The sequence below is a fragment of the Mustela nivalis genome (assembly GCF_964662115.1).
Source record: "Mustela nivalis genome assembly, chromosome: 16".
Taxonomy (NCBI): domain Eukaryota; kingdom Metazoa; phylum Chordata; class Mammalia; order Carnivora; family Mustelidae; genus Mustela; species Mustela nivalis.
In genome coordinates, this window is record NC_139035.1 from 31,276,378 (window position 1) to 31,295,740 (window position 19,363).

General features: G+C 45.8%; 1 protein-coding gene, 1 long non-coding RNA gene and 2 pseudogenes across 10 annotated transcripts in view; 1 reads left to right on the forward strand and 3 right to left on the reverse strand.

The window, feature by feature from the left end:
- LOC309850523 (transcription factor SOX-2-like) overlaps positions 1-3,244 on the reverse strand; it is a 50,025-nt pseudogene extending 46,781 nt beyond the window's left edge. The window contains exon 1 of the transcript XR_014316590.1: positions 3,155-3,244. The product of XR_014316590.1 is annotated as a transcription factor SOX-2-like (transcript). The remainder of the gene's footprint in view (positions 1-3,154) is intronic.
- DISP1 (dispatched RND transporter family member 1) overlaps positions 1-3,530 on the reverse strand; it is a 175,179-nt gene extending 171,649 nt beyond the window's left edge. For 4 of the 7 annotated variants that reach the window (XM_082704528.1, XM_082704529.1, XM_082704527.1 and 1 more), the window contains exon 1: positions 3,155-3,263. The gene's annotated coding sequence lies outside the window, so the exon portion shown is untranslated. Of the gene's footprint in view, positions 1-3,154 lie in introns of all 7 variants that reach the window. The other 3 variants (XM_082704532.1, XM_082704525.1, XM_082704531.1) reach the window with 3 other exon arrangements.
- Positions 1-19,363, reverse strand: part of LOC309850529 — a 510,333-nt gene that overhangs the window by 476,012 nt on the left and 14,958 nt on the right. The window lies entirely within an intron of this gene.
- On the forward strand, positions 16,260-17,866 carry LOC309849329 (receptor-interacting serine/threonine-protein kinase 2 pseudogene; annotated as a pseudogene). The gene has a single exon. The product of its transcript is annotated as a receptor-interacting serine/threonine-protein kinase 2 pseudogene (transcript).

The window sequence follows — 19,363 nt, forward strand, 5'->3', positions numbered from 1 at the left end:
AGGGTACTTTAAAACGATGATAAAGCCACCTAAGTCTTTCTGCTTTTATTTTCTCCAAGCACCGGCAATTCTAACAATGTCAGGGCTAAGATACTCCAAACCACCAGAGACCGCTCCCACCATCACCTCTTAACACATCAACGGTAATGGTTGCTTCCCCCACATCTTTTATTTGAGTTTTTCTTTTCATTAGGATCTCAAATTAAAGCAAACCAACAAAGAAAAGTAGTAAAAGAGCAAAGACTAATGGCAATCAGAGTATGTTCTAGAATATCTCCGACTGTATCACTTTAATAGGAAAGTTCGTGTATAATTTATTGTGATGCCTCAACTCTAAGCAAAACTGAGTCCATTTATATAACCCAACCTATTATGATTTTTAGCATTAAAACTATTTTTTAAACAATAATAAAGTAAAAAATGGCTCATAGACATAACTAAGTGTCTGGAGAGTTGAAAATTTGCCAAGATTTATGGGATCAGACTCAGGAGAATGAACAAGACTGCACCAACAGGACTTCAGCCCTTTTGGCGACTCTGATCCCCCATGTCACACTGGGGCCAGGTTACCTTAGTCACTGAGAGAAAAGGTCTAACTTGGCAGAAGAAAAAGACAGAAGTCCTTCTAAAAGAAGGGGTTGACTATGCCTCAGCCAATCTTGCTGAGGACCATGCTTACATTACAGACAAGGCAGCTGGCTGGTAAGTTAGCAGAAAATCAACACTCTCCTTGGACCCTCCTTGTCCAGAAGCAGTATTCCTCAGCAGTAACAAATACTCCTGATTCCATCAAGTGGCAGAAAAGGCCTTTCTAACTAGGGGGTACAGATAACTGAGAATGGACTATGTAATTATAAAATTGACAATCAGAGAACACAGAACCAAAAAACAACATAGCAAACTACTTCATATATTACAAACAGGTGATGATGGAAAACAACAGAGTGTAAATACATGTATACAAAAACAGACTTGACTTTGGGCTATCAGTGTTTTAGTAGTTCTCCCAAAGCACAGATATGTATTTTACCATAGCAGAAACAAAAAGAAATAATAAATCCATAAGAATAACTAGTAACTTGCTGTACCCTCATAAAAAATAGACACATTTTACAGTTTAACCAATAGTGGAAAAGTCCTACAGAATAACACATAGATTTATCCATAAAATCTTAATAATTTACTCAATTAGGACAAAGAACAAAAATTCCAAAGATTATCCAGAACATAGACCAATCAAATTTCAAATATATCATTCAGACATATAACTAGAAACTTGCCATAGAAGGCAAGCTCTTGTGTTTCAAAAACAAGCCTTTCCTCTACCCAAACTAAAGTTTTAAGATCTGCACACTTTTTCAAGTGTTTTACCTCCCAAAAGTTAACGGAAAAGGAAAACACATTTTTTAAACCAAGATTTTATAAAAAATTGAGGACAAACCTTGTCAGAAAAAGAACATTATCTAATTTAAAGAAATGAGATTGAATTAATATGTATGTATGTAAATGTACACAATGGTTAATTCCATAACTATAAAGATCAGTGTCTTTTCATTTTCTAATTTGAGAAATTATTCAATATGCTCAATTACATGTTAAAGCATTGTTTATTCCTAAGCATTGCTTTCCAATCATGTCCCTAAATATAAGGAAACCATAACTATGTCACTCAAGCACAGACTTTCAAATCCATCAAGAGTTTATGCATGTTACTAATATTGTAATCTGAAATCTGGAACAGAGTAGATCTTAACTGTTTTCCCCACCCCCCCAAAAAAAGATGATTAAGTATGTGTGGTGATAATCTGTCATCAGTTTGACTGATGACTATTTATTAATAAATATTTTATAGCTCCATAAAACTGGGGTTGTGGAGGAATTTATAAGCTAGCAAGACAGTAAGGCACCAATAAATGTAAAATATTCTGGTTTATTTAATTAGTGCAAGTCAGACCACCAAATCAGATCCAAAAATTCCCTGTACCAATACAGTAATTTGCAAAATAAAAAAGTTTAACACTTGAAATAGCAAACACCTGCAACAGGCAAGGGCTCATCAGATCTCACCCTCCACCAACCACAGTGGAATGGCTGTCCCTTGCTACCCTGCCCAGTTTGTACACCCGAGGCTCACAGCCAGCTGTCTCCATAATTACACTTACGGGAGACACTACATGATATAGAGTGGGATGCACAAATTCATTGCAGGCAATAAAGCTTATATATAACACAGACAATAGCTGAAATTAATAATGATTACCTCCGTCAAGGTTACAACAAGCCCATACACTTCACTGAACACTAAGGAAAACTAAATGTGTTTAATGTGTACATGACGACAGATCTGGGGTCATTAGTATTTGTTAACACGCTGTCAACTGCAACGTAGTAGAAATGTAAGGTAAGTAAATTCTCAGGAACTAGTGGAAATCGGCTGCAGGGCTCTGTAAAGTTGAGCTTTCTGGTTAAACCGAGCAGGAAGCAATAGGTAACTCGGTGGAAGCGCGTCGGTGAAGCAGAAGGGGAGTGAGTCCCACTGCCGTTGTGAAGGCACATTCAGTAGCTAACCCAGAGCGCTGCCCACTCAGGGAAGACCGCCCAGCAGGACCACGGGTCTCGGGGGCGCCTGGCTGGCGCCGTCAGGGGATGGAAGTCCCAGCCCCACCGCGGGGCAGACGACTACAGGTAGTGCATGACCTGACGGCTCTGACAAAGACAGCGGCACGAGTGACCGCGGACAGCGGAGAATCCACGTTTTCCCGGGAATGCGAGCTCTACTCCGGAGACCCGGACTGGGTGAGCACACACACGCCCGTTAGCCAGCACCACCTGGCACGCGGGTCCCACGAGCTCGGCGTCCAGCAGCGGGCGGCCGGCCACCTGCCCTACGCTCGGAGTCCGCACCCTTCCCGTCTGCGACCCCCGGACGACTGCTGACCCTTGCCGCCAGCTGCGGACGCCGCCCCGCGGTCCGCGTCCTCCGGGCTCCCGCCTTCCGGGACGCATCCCCAGCCCAGGGTCGCCCGCGACCCCCGCCCGGGGCTCCCCCTCACGCCTGTCCTCGGGGTCACCCGCGCCCGCGGCCCCCGACCATGCTCGCCTCCCTCAAGCCCCGGCGCGCCCTCCGGCCGGTGTCCGGCCGCCGCGTCCCTACCCGGTCTCCACGTCCCGCAGCGCAGGGTAGCAGCGGCGGCGACGGGGCCGAGACACCTCCACTGAAGAGACGAGCGCCAGAACGCGCCAGCTCGGACGCCGACCCGGAGCCGGCTTCCGCCTCCCACAGGAAGGCGTCAGCGGGCGGGACCGGAAGTCCCGCCCCCGCCTGGAGGCGCGGGGTAGGAGAGGCAGGGGCGCTTTGGCGGCCGCCCATCCCCCGGCACTAGCTCGGTGCGCCGCGGTCAAGTCGGAAGGCGTGCGTCGTGGCCCGCGGAGCGCCTGAGCCTGGCGGGAGGCCACCACACGTCCGCGGGCTGACCGGGAGCGGGGTGACGGGAGCGGGCTACGAGCTGAAGGCCGGAGGAGGCGGGAGTGCATGCCGGGGAGAGGGGCGCCGGACACAGCTCGGCCGCGTGGGGGAGCCGAGGGTGGGGCGCGGGGGACTGCGTCGGGGAGCCCTGGGTCTGCATGGCGGGGGGGCGGGCCGCGGGGCGCATTGGGGAAGGCTGTGGGCATGTCGCCCCCACCGAGCGAGATGGCAGCTGAAGCCGCAGGGAAGCACAGAGTGGGCTGAGAAAGATGAAACTTGACTACGCGCTACAGTAATGAGGATCGTTGGCTCCCTGTGGTTATTTTCTGGCTTGCTACTAGTGTTTAATAAGTACCTTCTTGTACACCAGGCCCCGCTTTTCCGTTTTAGAAAGAAAAAGCATGACAACAATTTTTCTTTAACTTTTGGTAGTAGCAAGGTATGTTGTGAAATAACAGGATTGTTACAGAGGAACGGGAGAATGGAGGTCGTACGGAGTCTGTACCTCAAGGTCACAGCATCCGCTCTGGATGGAGTAGAAGGGTACAGCTTGGGTCTCCCCACCTTGGGGAGGCGAGCCGTCCATTTGTGGTGGTGTATGAAATAACCCAATCATGTGGTAGAGAGTTGTAACTGAAGGAATGAGAAGATGGTGTGTGAGTGTGTGCGCGAGCGTGCGCTGGACCAAGTGCACAGGGGCTAGGCTATCAAGAAGTAAAATATATCAGGCACTCCATGAAATGTTTGGCTATAGGTCATCACAGCTGTTGGTTGCTTAGTTGTTAGAATGCCCTAACACACAGGGCAATCCCTTAAAGAGCCATATATGCATATACAGGTGACCCTCTTCTAGGGCAACCAAACGTCTTGGTTTGCCCAGGATTGAGGGGAATCCCAGGACACTGGAATTGTGGTGCTTAAACTGGGATAGTGCTAGGAAAAGTGGGACAAGTTGGTCCTGCTATCATCCCCTGTAAAACAGATTAATCCAGAGATGGACACATCTTAAATCAGGCCACTTAGACGTTTCCCCCACCCCCAGGAATTTAAAACATGGCATAGGAAAACACAGAAGATGGCCGTTAGAGCAGTCACATAAAGGGCAGTGCCCTAAAGAAAAGATCAAAGATCACCCTTTGCGAGGCAGGAGATACCCCTGTGTACTTCCAGACATTTTGTTGCTTGACTAGCCAGAGAAGGCTTCTGCTGCTTGCAGGCACCCACAGCACACCCTTGTTGAACACTATCCGCTCTCAGAGCCTCTGCTGAATGGGTCCATAGTCATTGCCACAGCAAACTGCAACAGATCCACCACAACACCAAATAGCTTAAGAATTTCATGCGCAGATCTGGGTCATAATCGGAGCTGTAGTTGGTCTCTCTTGTTGAGCTTAAAAGGTCATGTGAACCTAGAATTGGCTTAGGCATGAGCAAGATGTCCGAGGTCGGTGGAGCGAAAGAGGGGAAACTGGAGGGAAGAGAGAAGACAGCATTACCTGAGAGGTGTTCATCTTAGTCCCCACCTGCCAGGTTTTGATTTCTACTCCCTGTGGTGTCCTGCTACACTTCCTGTCCTCAAATTGTATTAAAATTCTGTGTCCTTCTGGGATACCTGGGGGGCTCAGTGTGATTTCGGCTCAGGTCATGATCTCAGGGTCCCAAGATGGAGCCCCGTGTCAGGCTCTGCACTCAGTGGGAAGTCTGCTAGAGATTCTCCCTCCGCCGCTTCCCCTCCAAAATAAATTTTAAAAAATATTTTAAAAACTAAAATAAATTCTGTGTCTTTCCAATAAAGTCCGCATTTTTCTTGTGTTGGTTTTAGTAGATTTCTATTCCCAACACTGAAACAGGACAGCAATTCACAAGGCACAGATTGCCTGCTCATCCTACAGCAACCCACTCTTCTCACCAGAGCTCTGAAGCCAGTTTGTCCTCCCAGGCCAAGGACAGGAGGAAGATTTGCACACCTCCACTGCTGTCTGGTCCCTTCAGGAAAACTGCCTCAGTATCACAGGGTGCATGGGAGGGAAACAGGGAAACCATGTATTCCAAAGTCATTATGCAGAGGGGAGAAGGAAAGTCCACTTGGACGGAGCGGTTTTCCCAAGGTCAAATAGTTCAACCGTCCCAGAGACAGGACTGGTTCAAATCTCCTCCCTCCTAGTCTGTGACCTGATTTTCTGGTAGGGAGGGGGGAGTGCAATACCCCCCCGAACCCCACTGCAAAGTCCCCAAGTGTGCAGCTGAACATCCTGGCCTCCAGCATCAGCCAGACTGAAAAATCATGACTTCCATTTCATTGTCAGTGATGGTGGCAAACAGAGCTTACTCAGAGCCTGGAGAGAATGTTTTAAGAAAAAATCTCAGGACTCACCAACTGGCTCAGACAGATGAATGGGTTCATTAATAGAGCTAGTAAGGCTAGTTTAAAGTATGTATTTACACTTTTCTGTACTCCATCTCATGCACACATGGGTGTTTTTCTTATTTGTATTCATAAAGATCAACCAACATCACCATCCTCAGCAGCACTAAAGTCCACAGCTGAGCCTTCGTCCCTTTGCACACAATTACTGGTAATTTGTTGCAAAATAAACTCCTGTAGTTGGAGGCAATCAGAACAGCATGTTCCTGGGAATACTAACTGCTTACTGTAAAAATCATATTAATTAAAATTATGTATGGACTGATAAGGTCAGCCAATGTTCTCCAGTTGATAATTCCCAACTGGGCTGCAGGGTCCTAAAAGCAAGGTATTTTTTTATGAGGCTCTCAATCTATTGTGATTCAATAATACTGCTTTAAGTGAAAGTTTATTCATTACATTTAAGGTGGCGTTTTCTTCCTAAAAGAGGAGTCTGGGGAATTGCCCCAGAAATGTCCCCCAATTGATTGGCACATTTAAAAACACAACCTTAGATATTTTGGTCTAATTTGTTTTATTGTGGTGAAAGATATGAAACACAAAATTTACATTTTGGCCACGCTCAAATGCATACACTAGACATTGTACATCATAATGTTGTGTGGCAGCTGTCCCCATCCATCCCTAGAACTTTCTCATCGTCCCATACTGAAACTTCAGACCCATGAAACAGTAACTCTCTATTCCCTAGCTCCCCTAAATCTGATTTTGGTCTAGGTTTATAGGTTTTATATCCCACAGAAATATGTTCAATACAGATCTATAGCCTCTGCAAATAAACATTTATAGATAGAAATAAAATAGGGCCTTACTCACCTCTTGTCTCCTATGGAATTCAAATGAAACCTGTGATTTCCACAGGGACACCTTGTATAATAATCAGGTATTTCTACTTCAAACCTCTTTAAGACCTATACTCGTGGAAACACCGCCTGTAAAACACCATAGAGAAACTTGGCATGGTTCTCATTAACTGGAAATTTAGGGTGGTTGTGTTCTGAAGGACTTTTATACGAGCTGATAACTGTAAATGCCAATCCGTGCTTGTCTTTCTGCAAAAGCAACAAACACCCTACACATCTGATCAGAGCTCAAGCCTCATTATGTTTTCCTCCCAGTGGTTTCACAACTAAGCAGCAATGCTCCTACCAGACAAAGCTTTACCTGCTTCACCCCAGCGGGGCTGGTAGAACAAGCCTTTCATCATGAATAAAGGTTGCACTACACAGTTTGGTAACAGAAGTAGACACGCAGTTCTACTCCCGACTTGGAAATTTTACCACTAGCTAAATAATAGAATGATTTTTCAGCTCTGAGTCTCAATGATACAAACTTACTTCCAAACTTTCTAGGCCGTGTGAAGCCAAGGACCCTCCTGGCAAATTCTGTGGGGCCCCTTCTGGGTCATCACACCTGGACTGCCTGCATATAAGCATGTCCCAAAGATTGCATGGAACAAACTTATCATAAGAAAGTATTTACTTATTCTTTATGTGAATTTCGAATCTGAGCATCCTCTAATTTTATTTGTGAGCTCTGGCAACCCTGTTGTACATAATCAAGATTCCTTAAGTATAGCATTGCACTCTTCCTCTTCCAAAATATGTATAGGGCATTAGCCGGTCTCACAACAATCCACCCTTGTACACTTCCCTTAACATTTCATAATAAAAGACAGAAGCAAGTCAACAGATCTGTGAAGGGTACTGTTGAGAACTCAATGGAATGTGTGGAAGCCTGAATTCAAGAGAGAGATCTGATTTCCACATGGTTGTAAAGCAGTAACTTAAGGTGGAGGCAGAGTTCTAGAGTCTAGGATTTTACCCGAGAACTCGGTGGGCAAGTGGTTTTAAGCTGGACTGGTTGCTTCATGGTACTGACTTTTGAAGTATTTTTCTGTAGTGTTCTTTTTTTTTTTTTCCTTAAGTCATGTTCTATATCTTTTATTCATTCATTCATTCTTTCTTTCTTTCTTTCTTTTGCCTCATGGCAGTCAAGTAGAATTTTCATATTAGAGGAGTACAGCCTAGAAAATATTGGAGGAATTTCTGGAAGAGGGAACACTGAGACATTTGCAATGCCAACCTCGCTCTCCGCACCCTCTTTACTCTCTGCACTGTCTTTACTATTCACTCCAACAAAGACTGGGAGAGCAGACACCCTTCCCAGGCCAGGAACGTGCATGTGCCCACTCATGGCCTGGAGATCTGCCTGTGCCCTCCCTGGGCTGGGGACCTGTGTCAGTCGCCCAAGCCCCCAGCCCTTGGGCCTCCATGCAGAGGCCCCTGTCCTCTTCCTGGCCCTTGTCTCACTTTGTCACCTGAGACATCTTGCAAGCATTGTCTGTAAACACCTGTGACTTCTCTCTATGTGGAATATGACCAATAGTATCTAGACAGACACAGGGCTTTCCTATCCGTCCTTTTTAAATATTAGCCTTTTGCCAACAACCTTCTTATCAACTAAGCATGCTCTCAGTCTTCTGTTCATTCAGCAGGTATCCAGACAGCGTCAGCCCTGCTCAGCTTATCAGGAAACAAGACAAAACAATCCCTACCATGAGCAGTTTGCATTCTAAAGGCTTGTGGCTGGGGGGTGGGGGGCAAAAATAAACGGTGTAGCAATAAATATCTTAAATATGTTACAATTTAACAGTTATTTATTCACATGATGATAAATGTTCATTTGTTATAACTTAACATGTTTATCTTACACCATGATAAATATTTTAGGAAAAAGTAGGGCACTGTGAAAGACAGGGGCAGTGGTGGGGAGGGAGTGAATTACAATCATCAAGAAGTGGTACTGGAACAGAGACTTGAAAAAAGTGAATAGAGGGCACATTTGGGGAAAAGTTCCAAGCCAGAACAGCCCGGGCAAAGGCCCTGAGGCAGGAGTAGGAAAATTGAATTCTGATGTCCAGCTCTGAAGCTTGCAGTGTGCTCACACGTGTTTCGGATCCAGCTCAGGCTCAGACTAGACTCCCTTCCAGAATGACTGATTTGCCTGCATTTCTGTCTGCCCCCTGCTCCTAACCCTGTGGACTCTTCCCTTTACCCACTGCCCCTGGGAGGTTACCATGGGGTCAGGAGTGGGACATTATTTCTGCTTTCTATTGGCATTAGCTGGGCTGATCCTTTGCCTTGGGAATGACTGTGGGGACCAGCCCCCAGCCTCATCAGGTCCCTGGAGTGTGGGAGTCTGCAGTGTTCCCCAGTCTCCTAGCCCTGTAGACAGGATGCTCCCTGCCTCCCTCCCCAGGTGATGTCCATCACCTGGGTAACCAATTCCCTACACAGATGGTCTTCTTTCGGGTGACTTATTCCTGCATGGAGCTTGACAGATGAGGAAGCTAGAATCGACATCCCTGAAGTCACAGGCTGTGTTTTATTGGGCTCCGATTCCAAGTACCCAGCAGAGAACCCAGCCAGTGACTGTTCTTGATCAAGGTTTGCTGAACGAATAAGGCACAAATATCCTCTCTACTCAGCAGCTAAGTAAACTGAGACCAGGGACTGGAGGCATGACAGCCAGCCCAAACTTTGTCATTACAGATTCAGAGAACTGCCTTGGTTTGCCTTGTCAGAGTAGGGCAACCTGTGCCCAAGCCCCCCCCCCCCCCCCGCCTTGCAGAGGGAATTTGTGCAGAACAGGGAGGACACACATGGCGAACACAGTCGGGAAGAGTCAGTCCTCATGCACACGGTCACTAGTCCATGGAGGCTCTGAAGCAAGGAGAGAGTGTTTAGGTTAAAATTATTTACTGAAATCATTAGCATTTGGCCCAGTGCCCACTGAAAGTCTGCCAAAACCCGGGCCACTTACCAACAGGGAGCCCCAGCCAGACGCTGAGCAGCTTAGTTTCATTTGCTCTGAAAATAGAAAAGAACATCCCTCTGGGAATACTCATGCACTAAGGAAATGCCACCCCTGTTTTAAATGCTGGACTGTATTCCCGAAAGGAAATTGGGTTGTAATAGAAATGAAGCCCGTGGTACCCTGACCACGGAGCAGGGCTGCTCGGCCCCGCGTGCAGTGAGCATGGAACAGACATGATGCTCTCCCACCCACATTCTTTATTAGAGCTCCAGTCGATGACGAAATCAGCCTGCAGAACTTAGACTGCTTCGGATGAGAGTCTGTTTGAGTCTGATGCACTTTTCCAACCGGACTACTGCCTCCACATAAACTCCTTTTTTTGGATTGCTGTCATGGCCTCCAGACTGGACTTCTGGCCACTTGCTCGGGCCATACTACAGGTTGCTGTCGGGTGTTTTTCCAAATCTCCTTTATTTGGTTCAAATACGAGCTTTATCCCTTACTGACTGTGTGGCCTTAGTTAACTTGGTCACCCTCTTTGTGCATTGGCTTCATCATCTAAAATGGGGACGATAACAGTACCTACCAGATAAAACTGGTACCAGGTTGAAGTTAAGTTAAAGCGGGTGGAGTACTGAGGACTATGCCTGCACACTGACACCGAGATATAAGTGGTGGTCATTCTTGTCACACATGCAAACACTGGTTGGCTTCTTGCCGCTTTGGGGATAAAATGCACTCCTTTAGCAGGTACGGGTTTTCCTCCTCAGAACCTCCAGCTGTCTGTCTAGATTCATCCTCCAGCTTTTCCTTTTCCACTTCTTCCCATGATTATGCGTCTCCTCACCCCTCTGACAAAACCTATGTTCTTTCAAGAAAGTTCTGTGAGTGGGAACTTGAACACTGCTGTCTCCCCTGTCTTTTCTTATTGAGTGTCTTTTCATGTGCTTTTCTCTATACGTGGAACATTCTTCTGCCTCTTCTTCCATGACACATGCCATCCACCTTCCAGGCCCTCCCAGCGATGACTCTCTCTGTGCAATCCCCCAGCGTCCTTCAAACAGGGAAAGCAGCTCTGGTCCTCCAGGCCAACGGAAGCCTTCATGTCTCTGAAGGGCCAATAACCACCGTGTACGCCTCCTCAGGCCATTGTTTCTTGTCTCTCCTCATATGAACTCATACTCCCTAGAAGGCAGGAAACATACCAAGACCGATGACTTCAGTGCCTGGCATGTGTCTGAGAAATGTGCAAGTAAATGAACTGATCACAGAAGAGCAATTTGGAAAAGGGCAAGGGGACTGGCCCATCACTCGAGGCCTCCTGCACCACCGTCGCTAGGTGAGAGGAGCTGAGACTTTGGGCCAGCGTGACTTCTGGCTCCATGACTCTAAGAGAAGCTAGGAAAGTTCCGTGCCATGTGTTAACATAGTTGGTTGGATGCAAATGGTAAACCTGACCTGGACTCCAGTGTTGTCATTTCATTGTACTACTTTTTTCAATTTTTATACTAAAAAGATGTGTAAATACATACGATGGACTAAATGTTGGTTCTCAAGGTAATGAGTTTCGTGAGAGTTCACAGACAGGAGAGCTCAGGTGCACTCATGTTTCATACAAGGGGTCGTCCTTCCAACTGGAAGATCTGAAAAATGCACATTGAATCTATGCCTCTTGCTAAGAAAAGTCAAATGCAGAGAATGATGAAGTGGTGGGTGAAGAAAGGCGGGTGCTGCAGGGGCAGAACAAAGGAGCTGCTTGCCAAGAGGACGGTCGACAGTGAGGTGAGCAGGGAGCGAGCTGTCCACGCTGCTCCAAATCCCCAGTCAGTGTGTTTATGTCACTGACATGCAAAATGAAAAAGGTCCAGCAGTGGAAACGCTAGCAGCGTTTCCTCGATGGACACACAGAGGACGCAGCCGGGAAGATATCTCTTGTCCTCTGTGAAGTTTCTCCTTTTCAGACTTGACTATGTCACAGCGAAGTCTGACACGGATCATATGGGAAAGTAGAGGTGAAACAATGAGCCTGCAAGGAAAATCGGTCCTACATATATTTTTTAAAGATTTTATTTATTTATTTGACACACACACACACACACAGAGAGAGAGAGAGAGAGAGAGAGTAGGAACAGGGGGAACGGCAGGCAGAAGGAGAAGCAGGCTCCCCACTGAGCAGGGAGCCCAATGCGGGACTCAATCCCAGGACTCTCAGATGATGACCTGAGCTGCAGGCAGATGCTTCACCGAATGAGCCACCCAGGCGTCCCCCTTCCTTTTAAAAACAAGCGTATGTTTAAAATATTAAAATCATTAAGGCTGAAGAAATACCAAGGAAGATGTGGGGGTACAGGAACCCTCGTGTTTTTCTGGGAATGGGATCAGGACAGCGCTGTGGGAAATAACATGGAGGGTCTTCACAAAGGTAAAAACAGAAATACCATATAATCCAGTAATTCTACTACTGGGTATTTACCCAAAGAAAACAGAAACAATTCGGAAAGCTGTGTGCGCCCTATATTTATTGCAGCATTTTTTACAGTAGTAAGAGGAACGGATAGTGATGTGGTATAGACTGATAATGGAACATTGCATAGCCATCGAATTAGGAATGAGATCTTGCCATTTGAAATGATGTGGATGGAGCTAGAGGGTGCTATATTAAGTGACATAAGTCTATCAGAGAAGGACAAATACCATACGATTTCACACATATGTGGAATCTAAATCTCAAAACAAACAAGAGCAGGGTGCCTACTGCTCCCGCTCTCTTTCTGTCAAATAAATAAAATCTTTAAAACAAACAAACATAAAACCCTTAGTCATGATATGAAATGTAGTTTTTTTTTTAATTAATAAAAATGAAGAAATGCTTTAGACCATTTTACCTTTATCTTCCTGTTTATTCACAGATGAAAGAGAAAGAGAAACTTTCCTGCTTTTTCTTCTCAGGCTCCCAAGGAGATCTGTTTACAGAGGTAGAGAACATTCTTTTTCTGCATAGAAAGCTCAGCTTCCAGAGGCAGGGTGCAGCCCTTACCTCTAGCACCCAGTGAGAGCGGTCAGACCTGGGTTCCTGTGAGTGTCCTTGGACCCACAACTGTTCCTCAAAATTTAACATTTTTGGAAATAAATAAAATAGAAGGGTTTTTTTGTGTTTTTTTGAATGGAAATCTTTAGGACGCTTGGGTCCTGGGATTGAGTCCTGCATCGGGCTCCCAGCTCATGGAGAAGCCGGCTTTCTCTCTCACTCCCCCTGCTTGTGTTCCTTCTCTCACTGTGTCTCTCTCTGTCAAATAAATAAATTAATTAATTTTTAAAAAGGAAATTTTTAAACAGAAGTGCCCAGATAAAAGTATAATATTACCCCAAGTTTTAAAACAGTCATTTTGTACAGTTTTCAGGGCTGGGGGAAGAATCCTGTTTCACCGTGCGTCCAGCCAGCAGATCCAAGTGTAGGTTGGGAAGAGTGTCACCCCACAGACGAAATGGGAGGCAGCACCTTCGGCTGAAGTTCTCTAGGATCTCAGATATCCAATCCGATTACTTGTGTAAGAACGCAGACTTGTTGGATCCCTTCAGGAAATTTTATTTAAAAACTATGGTCATTTTTCTACCTCATGGTCTCTGCTTGTGCCCCCTCTTCCTTCAACAAATGGGAAACGCCTGAAATGATCACTGGGAACAAGAGGAGAACCTTGGGCGCCTGGGTGGCTCAGTGGGTTAAGCCTCTGCATTAGGCTCAGGTCGTGATCTCAGGGTCCTGGGATTGAGGCCTGCATCAGGCTCTCTGCTCGGCAGGGAGCCTGCTTCCTCCTCCTCTCTCTCTCTCTGCCTGCCTCTCTGCCTACTTGTGATCTTTCTCTAACAAATAAATAAATAAAATCTTAAAAAAAAAAAAAAAAGAGGAGAACTTTCTCCCATCCTTCGTGAAGGTCAAAGCTCAGAATTCAGCCAAACCGCTCACAATATGCAAACCCTGCCTTGTGGGGGAGGCAACAGCTCTCTCCCCTCAGGGATAGACCTTCAGGAATTTAGGGCTTCTGGACCTTCATTGTGCTATTCCCTCCACCCATTTTCAGCTGTCTTTGCTCTGAGGACCTTGGGGTTGGTTTTACTTTGTTTTGTTTTGTTTTGTTTTGTTTTTTCTGGACATCACCCAGATGTCAGCGATTCTTAACCTTATTTCACTCATGACCCCTTTCGAGAACAAGGTGAAGGGTTTGCATCTATTCCTCCATGACAAAGCATGCCCATGCGCACACTTGTGCACACTCAGTTTTGTGTATGATTTCCATATGCTCACGGACAATCTTTTGGTTTGGGTCTTATCTTAGAAAACCTTAACTATATAGATAATGTGGACCCAATATATTAGAAACAAATATAGCCTATGTTTGTAAAGTCTTTGCAATGAATGGTTCCACACAGCTCAGTCCCTTCCCCGGGCAAGTTTTTCGAGCCTGGGTTTCAGAAACACACACCATTAGAGCCAACCCAGCCCATCTCCTCGCCTTGGGCTGGTTTCACGGTCTGCAGAGTAAAAGATTCAGGAATGCTGACCAGACTACATGTTTTGCCTGAGGTTGTACTTCTCTATTACCAGAACATCCTTTGAATTAGCCTTTCTTTGGAAAAATATCTTGACTAATTTGTACTCCCTCCTCCCTGCTCCCACCTTCCCTGAATCATACTTCTTTATCTAGAGGTGAGGAAGATGGAAACATGACCAAGATAAGAAAGTCAAACTGTATTTGTGAAATACCTGTGGTGTCATGGGTCCTGAGTTTCTGAGTACAAATATGCAATGACTTGTGTTGTCAAAATAATCATTCTCACGTGGAACAAATCTTGAGACTGGAGAATTTAGCGGTGCCATTAAAACTAATGAGGATTATGATTGTCCATTAATTTGACAATGAGAGTTTAATTGCAGTGGGACACTATAGAGATATTTTTCATTTATATACGAAAAGATAAATCCAAGGACTGTAGTACTTTAAGAAGCCATTTCAAAGCCTTTTTGATACCATCTATTTCAAACTACCAGACCTCTTTCAGGGGCTTTGAATCAGAAGATTCCTGAGTAAAAGCCAAGTAGGTAGAAAGGAAGAACAGTAAGTAGAAGGAGATGTTCCAACATCTTAAAACAAAACTGTATTTTTGTTATTTGCCATTTCTGCGTATGCACGCATTCTTGAGGAGAACATGAAGAGGGGCCGAGCACAGGGGCATGTTTGCAGGCACAGAGTATGGCCAGAAGAAGGACACAGGAGCACAGCTCTGGGACACCAGTCAGGAAGCAAATGGAGGCGGCAGCCCAGCCTAGCACACCTGCCTTGTCAGAATGTCTAAGGCAGAAGTGAGCGGCTGTCTGGATATGAGGGATTAAGGACCCAGGGCTGCTCCAGACTGAGCCAGGGAGGGAGGCTCTGGCAGCGATCTGGTTGGAAGAGGGTAGGGGAATTTCCCTGGAGCTGTTTCCAAAGCAAGCCTGCCTAAACTATGACAAGTGCTTGCTGTGGATTTTCCTGATTTGGGGTAACCTGAAGAAGGCCAATGGACCTCTGGTGCAAGGTGTCCCCTAAGTCCTCCTCTGGAGCTTCTGTTAACATGCTATCTTGCTCCTTCTCTCCCCTTTTTTCTCTCAGAAATAACCTGCTAGCTACCCCGCTTCCCACTCCTCACCTGGGCCATCTCTGCCCCCAGCCCCTCTGTGTGCAAATCCCCGTGCCCACTCCTCTGAGCAGAGTCACTTTAGTGGAAGCTCATGGGTCATTCTCTCATCTGGACTCCCTTAAGGGTGTTCATTAAGACCATTTAATGAGTACAGTTTATAGCAGACAGGTTTTAGTGACTGTCTCTCATTATAACAAACGTGGCTCACATTTATTCTTCTGCTTTTCCAAGGACTTTACATGAATCTATGCATCCAATCCTCACTATAACTAGAGATTCCCTTGGCCTATCCCTGAACTTTGTAATAATGAAATTGTGCAATAGGTACATTGTAGCTTCTTGTACTCCACATTTTGTCTGTGAGATTCCTCAGCAGTGTTGGGAGTACAGTAGCTCACTCATCTTCATTGTGTCTAGAATTCTAATGCTTCCACGAGAACAAGAGCTGCCCATGTCATTTTACACGAGGACATCAGAGCAATACGCCTCCATTCCCATCTAATGCCAGGATTACTCGTGCTTGAGTTCCCAAAGTTCTCCGCAGATATTTTAATTACAGTTTTAAAATAAAGCTCTTGCCAAAAGGAAAGAAAAGGAGAAATTTTACCAGTGAAATTCCTTGCTTGTGATTGAAGTAAGCGGGAGAATTCTGAAGCTGGTCTCTGGGCTCTAGGCTTGAGTTTAAGAAGGTAGAGCCAGATGGCCTGCCTCCTGACCTAGTGTCCCTCCACGAGAAGTGCCTGGCAGCTCTAGCTCCCGCACAGGGGGGCAGGTGCGGGCGCCCAAGCGCAGCCGATGAGCCCCAGAAACCACCGAAGCACCAGGCACACCCAGAGCGGGCCAGCGGCCTGAGCGCCCACAGGGTTCCCGACCATGAACCAGGAGGGTATCTGCAGCGCCCTGCCTACCATTCCCTGCCACAAGCTCCCCGACCTGCGCTACCTGAGCCGCAGCGGGTCAGGCACCGTGTCCTCCGCCCGCCACGCAGACTGGCACGTTCAGGTTGCCGTGAAGCAGCTGCACATCCACACCCCCCTGCTCGACAGTGAAAGAAATGATGTTTTAAGAGAAGCTGAAGTTTTACACAAAGCTAGATTTAGTTACATTCTTCCAATTTGGGGAATTTGCAATGAGCCTGAATTTTGGGGAATAGTTACGGAATATATGCCAAATGGATCATTAAATGAATTCCTCCATAGAAAAACGGAATATCCTGATGTTGCTTGGCCACTGAGATTTCGCATCCTGCATGAAATTGCACTGGGTGTAAACTACTTGCACAATATGAATCCTCCTCTACTTCATCATGACTTAAAGACTCAAAATATCTTATTGGATAATGAATTTCATGTTAAGATTGCAGATTTTGGTTTATCAAAATGGCGTATGATGTCCCTCTCACAAACATGGACTAGTAAATCTTCACCAGAAGGAGGGACAATTATCTATATGCCACCTGAGAACTATGAACCTGGACAAAAATCAAGAGCCAGCGTCAAGCATGATATCTATAGCTTTGCAGTGATCATGTGGGAAGTCTTATCCAGAAAACAGCCTTTTGAAGAAGTCACCAATCCTTTGCAGATCATGTATAGTGTATCACAAGGACATCGACCTAACACTAATGAAGAAAGTTTGCCACTTGATATACCTCATCGAACACTTATGAGCTCTCTAATAGAAAGTGGATGGGCACAAAATCCAGATGAAAGACCATCTTTCTTAAAATGTTTAATAGAACTTGAACCAGTTCTGAGGACATTTGAAGAGATAACTTTTCTTGAAGCTGTTATTCAACTAAAGAAAACAAAGTTACAGAGTACTTTGAGCACTATTCACTTATGTGACAAGAAGAAAATGGACTCATCTCTGAACACACCTATAACTCATGGACCACAGGAGGAATCATGTGGATCCTCTCAGCTCCATGAAAGTAGTGATTCTACTATAGCCTCAAAGTCCCTGACAGCTCCTCAAGAAAATGATTTTTTATCTAGAAAAACTCAAGACTTTTCTACACTGTGTCACTATCCAGTAAATCACAGTTGCAATAGTAACATTTCTGCAGTTCAGAAGAGGAAATTTTGTGATCACAAGACCACCCCAGGCTCTTTAGCAGGGATAACTCCACTCTCAGCTGAGGGAAATTCAGAGCGATTACAGCCTGGCATAGCCCAACAGTGGATCCAGAGTAAAAGGAAAGACATTGTGACCCAAATGACAGAAGCCTGCCTTAACCAGTCCCTAGATGCTCTTCTGTCCAGGGACTTAATCATGAAGGAGGACTATGAACTCATTAGTACCAAACCTACAAGGACTTCAAAAGTCAGACAGTTACTGGACACCACTGACATCCAAGGAGAAGAATTTGCCAAAGTTATAGTACAAAAGTTGAAAGATAACAAGCAAATGGGTCTTCAACCTTACCCGGAAATACTTGTGGTTTCTTGATCACAATCTTTATATTTATTTCAAAATAAAAGCTCATAAGTGGGAAAAAAAAAAAAAAAAAAGAAGAAGAAGAAGGTAGAGCCAGATCTTAGCAAAGTTCAGGAAAAGGAACAGAAATGTCATCTTTGGAAGCAGATGCCATACTTTAAGAAGGTGGAAAAGAGGAAAAATTAAACTTCTTAGGTAATAGTTCTCATTGTCTGTAAGTTACACTTCCAAGTTCCAAGTACTGACCATTCCCGGATCCCAGGGGTTCGCTTACTGAGTAGCCCGCAGGCTCCAAATGTACCCAATCATCCAAACCCCAGTGATAGCCACATACATGGACGTTTGAAGACTTAGGAAGTTGGACATCTTCTCCAGATTATCCCTTTTAAATCGAAAGTCTTGTTGCTTTACATTTAAAATCTCACGGCTTTGACAGCCAAGTTGTGGCGGTGAAGACCTTTACCAAATACTTTGCTACCTGGTATCAGGAGAGGAGACTGGACTCCAATGAACCTACAGAACCAACAAGGTGGCTGGATCTTTCAGGATGCCAAGACAATAGAGAAGAACCTGGTTGTTTCTGTCTTTATTTTACAGAAAAGAACAATTATATTCTCATTAAAATTTCAGGCAAAAATGAACAGTTTCCTTCCCCAGCAGACAGCTGGACATGAGGGTCCGTGGTCAGAGGACAAATTGTCAGAGCAAATCGAGTGACGGATGCAGCTTTGTCTTATTCACTCTGGTATCTGCAGCCTACAGGCCCAGCGCAGTCCCGGGGCATCTGTAACACCCAGGAAATAGTCGCTGGATGGATGGAACAGGGATGGGAATGAACAGATCACAGCGAGGCAGGTGATGGTCAGAGTCAAGGGAACGAAAGGAGGACAAGCAGAAGTCTCCCTCTTTCTGTAAATTAGGAGAAACACAATAAATAGGTAACTTTCAAAATTACACAGAGAAAAACAATCTCTAATTCTTCAGAAAAAGGGCATTCTGAGGACATGAGGAAAAGCTATGTTGACCCACAGCGACATCTCGTGACCAGTCTGCAAGCAGCATTCAGCCCCGTGAGAAAGGAGGGTGGAGAGCTGACAGGTGCAGCAGGTGAGAGACTGCTAAGGTTTTCGGGGGGCTTGGCACTTTACTAAGCCCTTGTATCTGCCTTATTTCACCTGGTATCTTAGCCAGATGACACAGACTGTAATCAAGTCCGATGGGGTCTGGGCTCCTGGTGAGCTGGGCTCCCTCTGCTCTCTGTCACAGATGGGAAGGGGTGGGCGGGAGGACGCAGCCCCTCAGCAGTGCCAGACGACAGAGATGCATGGAGGGCTGGGCAGCCACCGCAAGACCTGCACAGTGTCTCCTCAGGGGGAATGAGGTCTCTGTCTGCACTGGGGGGCCCATGAGTGACCTTTCCAACCCCTCTTCCCTGAAAGCCCCGGACCCCAGAGCCCGGCATCTGCCACATGACTGTGTCAGGATTTGTGTTCACAGGATGTTCCCAACACACTGGTCCCAATGGTCTCAAAGGGCTA